This window comes from Arachis ipaensis, chromosome B09 (assembly GCF_000816755.2).
Source record: "Arachis ipaensis cultivar K30076 chromosome B09, Araip1.1, whole genome shotgun sequence".
Classification (NCBI taxonomy): domain Eukaryota; kingdom Viridiplantae; phylum Streptophyta; class Magnoliopsida; order Fabales; family Fabaceae; genus Arachis; species Arachis ipaensis.
In genome coordinates this window covers 139,414,529-139,426,482 of record NC_029793.2, presented here as the reverse complement: position 1 = coordinate 139,426,482, position 11,954 = coordinate 139,414,529, and the positions used below count along the sequence as shown (strand labels likewise).

The window sequence follows — 11,954 nt, the reverse complement described above, 5'->3', positions numbered from 1 at the left end:
GACCTATACCAAGAACAGGTAAATATCAATCCAATTGATAATTTATCATTTTTGATGCCTAATTTCAGTACCTCTGATTGTAGGAAACTCATAGCTATGCCGACAGAAATGGAGATAAGAAGAGCTATTTTTAGCATCGGATCGCTCAAGGTACCAGGAAGTGACGGACTTCCGTCTCTCATCTACAAGAACAACTGGGAGATAATGAAAGGGAAGCTATGCAATTTCATATACTCCTGCTAGACCGAACCAAAACAGATAAAACAAAGCAACACTACCCTCTTGACGCTTGTCCCTAAGCTCAACAACCCTGAGTTTATAAGTCAATTCAAACCTATTGCTCTTTGCAATGTGTGCTACAAAGTTATAACCAAGATCCTGGTTGATAGAATAAAGCCTCACCTTAATGACAGAATTGCAGCTCACCAATCTAGCTTTGTTCCGGGAAGGAAAATCCAAGACAACATTGTGATTGCCAAGGAGATGATGCACACCATGAGAAGAATGAAAGGAAAAAAGCAATTTATGGCCATCAAAATTGATTTTGAGAAGGCATATGATAGGGTAGATTGGAACTTCATGATGAGAAGACTTCAAGAATTTAATTTCCCAAGCCATCTAGTCAATTTGATTATGAACTGTGTCCAAACGGTTTTTTACAGCGTCATTTGGAATGGTAATAGAACGAAAGAGTTTGTGCCTAAAAGAGGCTTGAGACAGGGAGACCCCATCTCTCCCTACCTGTTTGTTATCGGCATGGACAAACTTTCCCACCTCATAGAAGACCGGGTTCAGAGAGGTTTATGGAAGGCAATTAGAGTGGGAAAGGAAGGACCTGACATATCCCACCTTATGTTTGCGGATGACCTTCTCTTGTTTGTTGAAGCAACAATAGATCAGATTAAGGAAGTGACATGGGTGATTGAAACCTTTTGCAAAGCATCTGGACTGAAGATCAACGTAGAAAAATCCTCCATTATTTTCTCTAAAAGAACCAATATGGACATCCGGGATGAAATTAATAAATATTCGGGCTTTAAAGAACAAAGGGACTTAGGCCGCTACCTGGGGGCTATGATCACTAGCAACAGAAAAGGGAAAGAAAACTTCAAAGACATACTAGAGAGAGTCCATAACAAATTGAAAGGGTGGAAGAGTAAGTGCTTATCACTTGCGGGAAGACTTACACTAGCTCAATCAGTGTTAAGCCCAGCTCTCAATTTCAGCATGCAATATGAAAGAGTACCAAGAGGAATTTGTTTAGAGGTGGAAAAACTGAAGAGAAGCTTCATATGGGGAGATGAACCAGATAAGAAGAAAATACATCTCATAAGTTGGAAGACCCTTTGTCAACCGAAATATTTGGGAGGACTAGGATTCAGAAGGCTCAACACTATGAATGATACTTTCCTACTAAAAATTATTTGGCAAGCTATGGAGAATCTGGAAGCACTTTGGGTTCAAGTCCTTTCAAATAAGTACTGCAAAGGAAATAGGTTGAACAATCTTATGCAAGCAAAATAAGGAGACTCACCCTTTTGGAGAGAAATTATAAAGCTATGGCCTACGTTTTTAAACTGCTCTATTCACTACATTGGAAATGGATTATCTACATTGTTTTGGAAGAAAAATTGGTTAGAGAATAAAGGGATCCTCATAAATAAAGCGTTAAATCTGGACACTGTGGATGTTGAAAGCCTAGTGTAGGAATGGACTAAGCAAAATGGCGAATGGGACATAGACAGACTTAATCAGCACTTGCCTCCTGAGATTGTGATGGAAATTATATGCAAACCACCACCTCAGGCAGAAAATGATGAAAATAGAAGAGGGTGGAGACTGTCTCATGATGAAAATTTCTCTATTAACTCTACCTAAAAAGAACTCAGAAATTGGCCAAGTGAGGAGAAAACTGTTTGGAAACAACTTTGGAGTTGGAGAGGTCCACAAAGAGCGAAAATTTTCTTATGGACAGCCATGCACAAGAAATTGATGACAAATCAGAGAAGAGCCAGAATTTTTGGAGGAGCAGGGGACTCTACGCTACATAATGGAGGACAAGAAGACATCTTTCATGTGCTGAAAAATTGTCCGAAGGCTTCAACAATTTGGGTGAACCTAGTTAAAACAGACGAAATCCCTAATTTCTTTCAATTGGAATGGGATAATTGGATAGAAATAAATCTTCAACAGCAATTGGGGAAAGATGAAGAGTTAGACTGGAGGGACGTGTTTATTATAGCTTGTTGGAGAATTTGGCAATGGAGGAACAAAGAAATTCATGAACAACAGTATAGAAGACCAATGCAACCATATGCAAAAATTAATAAAGAAGCCAAGGAAATTAAAAGAGCGCTTGAGAAAGCTTACCTCATCGGACAGAGAAGAGGAAGAATTGAGAGGAACGTTCGATGGAACCCCCCACCAGCAGGATGGATCAAATTAAACTCTGACGGAACAGCTCAGGGCAACCCAGGAACTATCGGCTGTGGAGGAATTCTACGGGATGAGGAGGGGCACTGGATAGCGGGCTTCTCTCACAAAGTTGGAGTTGGAACAGCATTCATGGCGGAACTCTGCGGTGTGAAGAAGGGATTAGAGATAACCTGAACAATGGGTTTTCGAAAAATTGTAGTAGAAATAGATGCTGGAGCAGTGATAAAGCTCCTCAACAAGGGAGAAAGTTTGGCCTCCCACCCTAATGCTGTAGTCAGAGAGATATATGAATTAAAAAGAAGAAATTGGAATATTCATTTTGTTTAAATATATAGAGAAGGTAATATGTGTGCAGATTACCTGGCAAAAAAGAGTTTAACAATGGAAGCTGATTTTATTTTTTGGGATATACCTCCTTCTGACCTTAGGAGGATTATTAGTGATGATGAAAGAGGGGTTACCTTACCCCGTTTAGTTTGTATCTAGGTTTTCTCTTGAGCTTTTTAGCTCCGTTTCATTGCCAAAAAAAAAGTAAGGGTGAACAGTCAAGGTTTGATTCAAGGAAAAGAAAAAAGTGAGCACAGAGTTCCTATAGCTCCCCAAGCTAACAGAAATTTTTCTCCTTCAATGTTCTTCATTTTGTATTTTTCTGTTTAATTTTGTCATGTCTTGAGTCTCATGGAAAAAGGTAAACAGTGAGGTTTGTATGAAAAAGACATAGAGCGAAAAAAAGCAGAGAGTACAAAATTAAAAGAAAAAGTCATAGATGTCCTTAGAGTTCCTTTGTACATCTGTGTTGTGTTTCATGATTCTGTAGGAATCCCCTTGTAAGTTGGGTTAGCACTTTACAGTGAAAGCTTGGCAGTGACCAAGTCAAGTTCAGTTTGGGTTTAGATTCTGGACTTGTCCTAGATAGGAAGGGGAGTTCTTAGGGAGAATTGGTGTTTGTAATCAAGACTGATTATAGTGAAATTCCATCATTGTTGTGATGGAGACTGGATGTAGACTGCACTGCACTTAGCAGCTGAACCAGGATATATCTGGGTGTAATCTTCTCTCTCTTCTACTCCATTTCTGTTTCTGCTGCACAGGAGGTAAAATAAAAAATATCTCGTACTGACTGACGAGACAAAAAGAAAAGTCTCGTGGCTGAGTACGAGACAAAAGAAAAAGTCTCGTGACTGGTTACGAGATAAAAAAACAAAAAATTTCCAGAAGTGATTTCAAAGGCCAGCAAGTATTGTCAAGTGAAAAAGGGGCTAAAATTCAACCCCCTTCTCTTAGCCACATATCGTATGACAGAGAAGGAGAGATTTTTGGAGGTAGGGGTGTTCATGGTTTGGTTAATCCAAAAACCAAACCAGTTTTTTGGTTAACCAAAAATATAGTATTGGTTAATTAACCAAATTGGTTTTACATGATGAAACCGGTTATTAACCGGTTAGTGAAATTCAAAACCGGTTTTTAACCGGTTATTAAAATAAAAACCGATTTTTTAAAAAATAACCGATTTTTATATAAAAAACCGGTTTTTGTACCAAAAAACTGGTTTTTTACCAAAAAACCGGTTTTCGTACCATAAAATTGGTTTTTACATGTAAAAATAGATTTTTACACAAAAAATCGGTTTTTGTCCCAAAAACCGGTTTTTATACTAAAAATTAGTTTTTATACCATAAAATTGATTTTTACATGTAAAAATAGATTTTTACACAAAAATTAATATTTTTACATACAAAAATCCAAAATTTTAAACCTTTTTTTAATTGAATTTTTTTAATTGAATTTTTTTAATCTAATTTTTTTCTTTCTAAATGATACGAGTAACATTTGTAAATAATGAAGTCCCTTCCATTACTTTCGTTCCTTTTTCTTTCTTATCTCTTTTCAGTATTTTCTATAAATAATTTTTTTTCTTTCTCTCTCTCTCTCGTTTTCTCTTTCTTTTCTCTCTCTCTTTCTCTCTCTCTCCCATTTTTCTCTCTCCCATTTTTCTCTCTCCTCCTCTCTTTCTCTTCTCTCTCTCCCCCTCAACTCTATCTATCTCTCTCTCTCCCCTTCCCCTCTTTCTCCTCATTCTCTCTCCCCTCTTCTCTTTTCTCTCTCTCCTTCTCTTTTTCTGTCTCTCTCCTTCTCTCTCCCCATCCTCTCTCTCTCCCCTCTCTCTTTCTCTCTCTTTGTCCTCTTTCTCTCTCTTCTTCTCTTTCTCTCTCTTATCCTTCTTCTCTCTTCTTATCTCTCTCCTTTTTTTCTTTCTCCTCCTCTATCTTCACCTCCTCTCTCTCTTCTCTCTCGCTTTAGAGAGAAGAGGAAAAAATAGATAGAAGAGGGATAGAGATTGAGAGAAGGTTGAGAGAGAAAGAGAAAAGAGAGAGTAAGAAAAGAAAGAGGAGAAGGAGAGAAAAGGAAGAGAGGAAGAGGAGGAGAGAGAGAAAGAAGAAAAGGAAAGAGAGATGAGCGAGAGAGAGAAAGAGAGAAAAGAAAAAAAAGAGAGAGAGAAAGAGAGGGAAGGTAAAGAAGAGAGAGAGGAAGGAGAGGGGAGAGAGAAAGAGAGAGAGAGGGAAAAAGAGAGGAGAAAGGAGAGAGAGAAGGAGAGGAGAGAAGAGAAGAGAGAGAGAGATAGGAGGGGAGAGAGAAGATGAGGAGAGATAGAAAAAGGGGAGAGATGATTAGAGAGAGGAAAGGGAGGATAGAGAGGAAGAGAGAGAATGGAGGGGGAGAAAGAGGGCAAGGAAAGAGAGAGAGAGAGAGAGAGGAAGTGAGAGAGCGGAGAGAAGGAGAGAGAGATAGAGAGAGGAGGAGAGAAAGAGAGAGGGAGAGAGAGAAGAAAGAGAGAGAGGATAGGAAGAGAGAAAAGGAGAGGAGGAGAAAGAGGAAAATGAGAGAGAGAGAGAGAGAGGAGGGAGAGTAGGGAAAAAGAGAGATAGGAGGAGAGAGAGAAGGGAGAGAAAGAGAGAGAGAGAGAGAGAGAGAAAGAAGGGAGGGAGAGAGAGAGAAAGAAGGGAGGGAGAGAGAGTATGTAATTTGGTTTTGAAATTAGGTTTTGATTTTAATTTGGTTTTGGTTTTGGTTAACCGGTTAAAAACCAGTTTTTTTTTAATTTGGTTTTGGTTAACCAATTCTAAAAAATATGGATATAATTTTTAAATTGTTTCATTAAACTGATTAACCAAAATGTGGTTATGATTTTTTAACCGGTTAATCATATTTTGTTTTTTTATGAACATCCAAACCAAAATGTGGTTATAGTTTTTTAACCGATTAACCACATTTTGGTTTTTTTATGAACACCCCTACTTGGAGGAGCTTAGCTTAGCTTCAACCTTACAAGAATTTTCGTTGAAACTTGATAGCGCTAACAATAATAACAGAATGGTAGGGGCTGATTCGTAACCGTTTGAGGCTTGGAACAAATATATTGTGGACAAGTCAAAAGGGATTGGTTTCATTCAACTTATCAAGGAACAATCTCAACGGGGATTCAAATTGATTAATAATGATCTTGATGGCAAAATTCGCATTGGAAGTTGGAACACAACTGCAGAGTTTCAGTGCTTCGGCTTCATGAATCATGATTTTGGGAGAAAGTTGAACATGCACTAACAATACAATCTAATCAAACTTGTTTATAGTAGTATAATATTTTTTTTCATAAAATGTTAAAATACGTATTTTTATACACTGATTAGTGGTTAATTTTTTATTTACGTATACGCACATACACAATGAACTTTACAATCTAAACTCGACAGAGGTAGTGAAACTAATTTTGGTAGGTGTCAAATAATTAACTAATAATTAATCATTTATTTTGCAAAATATTAAAATCAATCACTCAGTTTTTGCCAAAAATTAACTATTATTTTCAAATAAGCAAAAAAATAATAATAATAAAATATACAAAAATTTGTAATCAAATTTGTAATCTACAAAGATATTGAATTCATATCCATATATTTATTATATCTCATCGTTATAAATAATACAATAAATTTATAACTCTAATAATTAATTTATTAATTTCTATAAATAACTCATTAAATATAACGGAAAAGCTCCGCATACAAGCCCTTTACAAGTTCATTCAGGAATAAACCCAAAAAACGCGTTGCTACACATACGTCTAATACACGCGCTATATAAGATCCCGCGTATATATAACTACCAAATTTAAAAGATTTGTTTCCTTCTTCGTTCTCCTTATTTTCAGATTTCCTCGTTCTTCTTCTCAATCGTTCTTTTCCTTTCCTTTCTCACTGGTATGTTCTTCGTCATTTACGTAACTTCCTCTCTTTGTGCAACTCGAGCTTCGTTTTCTATTTGATTTTTCGTTTTCTGAAATCAAAGTTTGAACTCGTTTTGAAGATAATGGATGATTCAACATCAGATTGTCAGCTGAATCCAGGCGAAGTGGACTATGAATTTGAATCTAACAAAGTTTCTGAGGTTTGATTTACATAGGATTACTATGAATTTTTGCAGTAATTTGTATAGCAATGTGTAGGTGAATAATTCGTGAACATTGACTGTCAAAATAATGCATGAAGATAAATCTGTGGATTGAATGTAATGTATTAGTTTTGATTAATTATCTGAAATTTATAACAGACGCTCGGGTGTAGATCAGATCTTTTTTGGGTGTATTATTGCTAGAAGTGTGGGTGTATTTACACTTTACTGCTTTTTCTGTTATTTTAATTGAGTTGTTCTTGTTCAGGTGTATTATATCAGACATGATTGGGTGTGTTTTTAGTTTTTGACATGGTGTATTCTGCAGCCTGTGTATTTACAGTTTATGGCCTTTATTGTCATTTTAGTTGAGTTGTTGCAATTCGGGTGTATCATATCAGACATGATTGGGTGTATTTTTAGTTATTGACATGGTGTATTCTGCAGCCTCTCTCTGTTGTTGATGACCAGTTTGTTCCGAAGGTAGGAATGACCTTTACCACCCTTGAAGATGCTGGAAAATTTTACAAGAACTACGCCAAGGCTACAGGTTTTTCTACAAGAGTTCGGAGCACAAATAGGAAGGGAAACGAGATTAAGAATCAACTGATTACATGTAGCAGAGAGGGAAAATGGAAATCTAAAATATCTCCGACCGAGAAGACCAATCCGACAGCCGGTTTAAACTGTCCTGCAAGAATTTATATACACACATTGAAGGATGTCGGTTCTTGGATCATTTCAAAGGTTGTGCTGGATCATTCACACCCTTGCTGTCCAAGTAAAGCAGAGATGCTCAAACAGCACAGGGAACTAAGCATGTCCATTCGTCGTACAATAGAGAATAATGAGGAGGCCGGTATCAGACCAAGCAAAACCTACCAATCATTTGTTGCGGCTGCCGGGGGTCACCGCGAGTTAAGTTTTATCAAAAAGGATGTGCGGAATTACATTACCAGGGAAGTGCGGAATGTTTTCGAACAAGAAGATACAAAGGAATTCGGGAAATATTTGTTAAGAATGAAAGAGAAGAATCAGAATTTCTTCTTTGAGCTCGAACTTGAGGAGGATCAATCGATTAAGCTGGCTTTTTGGGCCGATGCAAGAAGTAGAGCTGCCTTTGAGTATTTCGGAGATGTTATTTCATTTGACACCACCTACAATACAATCAGGTAACAAACTGCCCCTGTTTATGATGCTAAATTAATGTATTTTTATTAATCCGCAGCAGAGGTGTATATTGGCTATTTTTTTTTTGTGTATGCGAAGCATTTTGTTGGGTGTACCTAATGATTTTGCATTCTGCACTATGGTAATTTGTTTCATGTATAATTTAGTTTGTGGTTCTTTTGTCGGGGTGAATCACCACGGTCAGTCAACACTTCTCGGATGCTCTTTGATGAAAAACGAAGAAATTGAATCATTCAAATGGTTATTTCAATGTTGGCTTCGTTGCATGGGAGGAAACGCTCCGAAAGGGTTTCTCACCGATCAATGCGCATCAATGAAAAGGGCTTTAGAGGCCTGTATGCCAACAACAATTCACCGTTGGTGTATTTAGCACATCATGAAGAAGATTCCAAGCAAATTAAATGGGTACAAGGGACATGCAGATATCGAACAAGAAATGAGCCAAGTTGTTTGGAACTCTCATAGCAAAGACTCATTCGATAGGAATTGGAATGATTTTCTGCTGAATTTTGGTCTTGCGGACAACAAGTGGCTTTCAGGTAATGTTTGTTTAAAATCTGCAGCAGAGGTGTAAATTGCATGTTTTCCGGGTGTATTTATAGTCTGTGTTTGGGTGTATTCTGCAGATCTATATGAAGACCGTCATATATGGGTTCCTATCTATCTGGATCACCACTTCTAGGCAGGGATGAGAAGCACACAAAGGAGCGAGAGCATGCATTCATTTTTTAACAAGTATATCACCCGGAACAGCTTGCTTATTCAGTTCGTCAAACAATACGATAATTGTCTCGGAAGCCGAGAGCAAGCAGAGAGAGAATCAGATGCTGCAGATTTTCACACGGTCATACCGTGTGCAACCAAATCCTCCATTGAAGCTCAGTTTCAAGATGTGTACACTCATCAAAAGTTTAGGGAAGTCCAAGTGCAATTCATAGGAAAGGCAAATTGCATCACCAGATTAACGAATTCCGCTCTAGGCTATTCAGTATACGAAGTCGGAGAACAAGTTTTCAGCTCAATATTCAACAAGTTTGTGGTTACTTACGACTCAGTCGCAGCCGAGGTAAAATGCCAATGCTTATTATTCGAGTCGAGAGGGATACTGTGTCGTCACGCACTAAGCGTGTTAAGCTTTGAACGAGTAAGCCAAGTGTCACCGAGATATATACTGGAACGATGGAGCAAGAAGGTAAAGAGGCGACACACACACATCAAGAGCAGCCACGACGAGCCACTTTTGGAGCCAAGAAGCAAGAGGTTTGATCAATTGGTTTTTCGTTCGCAAAATATTTGCGAATTTGCATCCGAATCAGAGGAGCTGACTGCAATTCTGCACCGTGCGTACGATAACGTCATGGCTGAGATGGAATCATTAAAAGCCAAAAGGAAGGGGTCATCTTCTTTATCCCACGAAGACGCCAACTTGGAATCCGTTAACGAGCTTCAAAGCCCGCCAAGGATTTGAACAAGAGGACGTCCAAAAAATAAGCTAGGTTCAAAGTTGGACAAACAGATTGCAAATGCCACAAAGAAGAAGAAAACGAAAGTTTTAAGCGAGGTAAAAGTAATGTTTTTCAAATTTGTGGTGATTGAGTTTATTTTTCTCCTTAATAGTTTAGCTAATATGTGAGTTTCTTATATTCAGATAAACTTGTTTGATGTTGCATCAGTGGTGCATTCAAATTCCAGTTAATATCAAGGACATGTTATGAATTATCAGTTCAGAGTACCAGCAGCAGGGGATAACTCTTTTGCTGTATAGTTACAGAATATGGGTGTAAAAGCACTGTTCTTTTGGGTGTAAAAAATCCCAGGGTATGGGTGTATATTTGATTTGATATTTTTCTTCATATTATAGTACCTGTAATTCATACATTTTGAATACAGCACAGACAGTTTAACAGCACAGACAGTTTATATTAAGCAATCTTGGGTGTATATTAAACTTCCGTTGGGTGTAAAAGTTTATAATTTGTGTTTTAGATCCGCCTTGATATTTTCCTTCATATTTTATCACCTGTAATACAGAGCTTTTGAATACAGCACAGACAGTTTAACTATGGAAAAAAATTTCATTGAATAGAACTTGTTTATAAATGGTAAATTTTTACAGCATTTGTTCAATTTACAACCTAGCTAGCAGTTAGATTACTCAGTTTCTACATCAGTAGACTTAATCTGACAAAACGGACTCAATAATACTGACGATGGCTTCGACAGTCTTATTGCATTACTCGCTCTAATTGCTTGATCTCTCTCTTTATTCAATTTACTTAATAGTATCCGCGAGGCATATTCCACTCTGTAATGGTCCACCTCCTCCTACAATTAAAAAGTATATTCTGTTTAACAACAATATTAATTCAGTAAGGTAATGCAGAGTTATATAGTTTTAAAGACAGTTACATGTGGCCAATTATCCCATTCATACTTCCCCCTTTTAATGTTTTGCGGCTCAATTAACTCAAGCCACTTCATAACGTAGATAGCGCAATCATAGCTGAAAACGAAGAAAATAAATTACAAATCTCATTTAGAAAAGTTTAATGTTCAGAGTCAGAAATTTATACCTTGATTTTTGGCCTGAGATTTTAATGTATGTTGGATTAATTTCCAACTCCTTCTCCTTTTTTTTCAGAGGTTCTCCACCGGCATATGCTCTCATTCTTGAAATTACATATCCCTTAAACAACAAAACAAATCAGTAATACACCCGAATGAATACACCCAAAGGAGAACATACTTACACCCAAAGCAAAACATACATACACCTTATATTGAATTGAAATACACCTATCTATTAAAGTAAAGAACACAGAGCTAACTTACAGTGAATTCATTAAGCTGCTTTCTCTCCTCGGTTGGAGCTTTCTTGTGTAGCAGGTCAAGTATATAATATCTCCGTTTTTTTGTATCAATCACCCATAATCACCAATGGCCCGAGTAGCAAACAGGTGCAAAAATCTAAAGGATTGCCACATTTCAACAGTGTGTTATTTTATTTGGCATATAAGTAAAGAACGGTACTAACAAATTTAGCAAATGAAAACTTACATATGGATGCGAAGTTAATTTTTTTGCATCCATGAAGGGAATAAAACTCGGGTAGTCTTTCACGCTGAATTCTTTCTTGGTTTTAGGTGATATGAATTCCCCGTTTGGGTGCTTCGAAATGGCCATGCTCTGCAACAATTGTGAAACAACAAATGAAATACTGAAAATACACCCAAGTGAATACCTTAAACACACCCAATTGAACGTAAAAAATACACCCAAATGAATACAAAAACAGACCCGTTGATCAGAGAATATACACCCTAAGGAATACAGAAAATACAGCCAAAATTCGTAGAAATAACACTTACCACAATATCAGGGGGGAGACAGTATATTTGTTCTTGAAACCTTTTATCATCTTTCTGGTTGAGGATGAGGCACATGGCAGATACAATCTAGAAATATATGCCGAAATCAATTTTCATTAATAAACATTGCAGTTAACTTTGTTGTTAAAACATTAATGTTATTCTAATATTACCTCAGATTCTATATAACTTTCTGCCTGGAGCGATGCAAGGTGCATTCTATTCAAAATGTAATTGTCTTGGGCAATCAGAGTACACAGGTTGTCAAACTCGTTAGTACTGTCATCTGCGTATGTCTTCACTCGCGTCGCCCAGATGTAGCACTTCTCTTTCATATCATCCGTAATCTGATTTATTCCCGCAGGAGTTTCAAACTTCCCAGAACTTTCTCCGCCAGTCTCCTTTTGAATTTGTGGACTTTTACTTTCTTCTTTCGCCGCACTGCTTGCTATTTTTTGTACCAAATCCTCTAATTGTTCTAGCAAAATTGCAGTTTCTGGAGTTTTTCCC

The 11,954-nt window shown here is 37.2% G+C and overlaps 1 long non-coding RNA gene across 1 annotated transcript; it reads right to left on the bottom strand.

Annotated features, from left to right (window-relative positions):
- LOC110266226 lies at nt 10,808-11,494 on the bottom strand. Its single transcript, XR_002353293.1, has 3 exons — nt 11,445-11,494; nt 11,197-11,262; nt 10,808-11,043 (listed from the first exon to the last, which is right to left on the bottom strand). It is a non-coding gene; the product is annotated as an uncharacterized LOC110266226 (long non-coding RNA).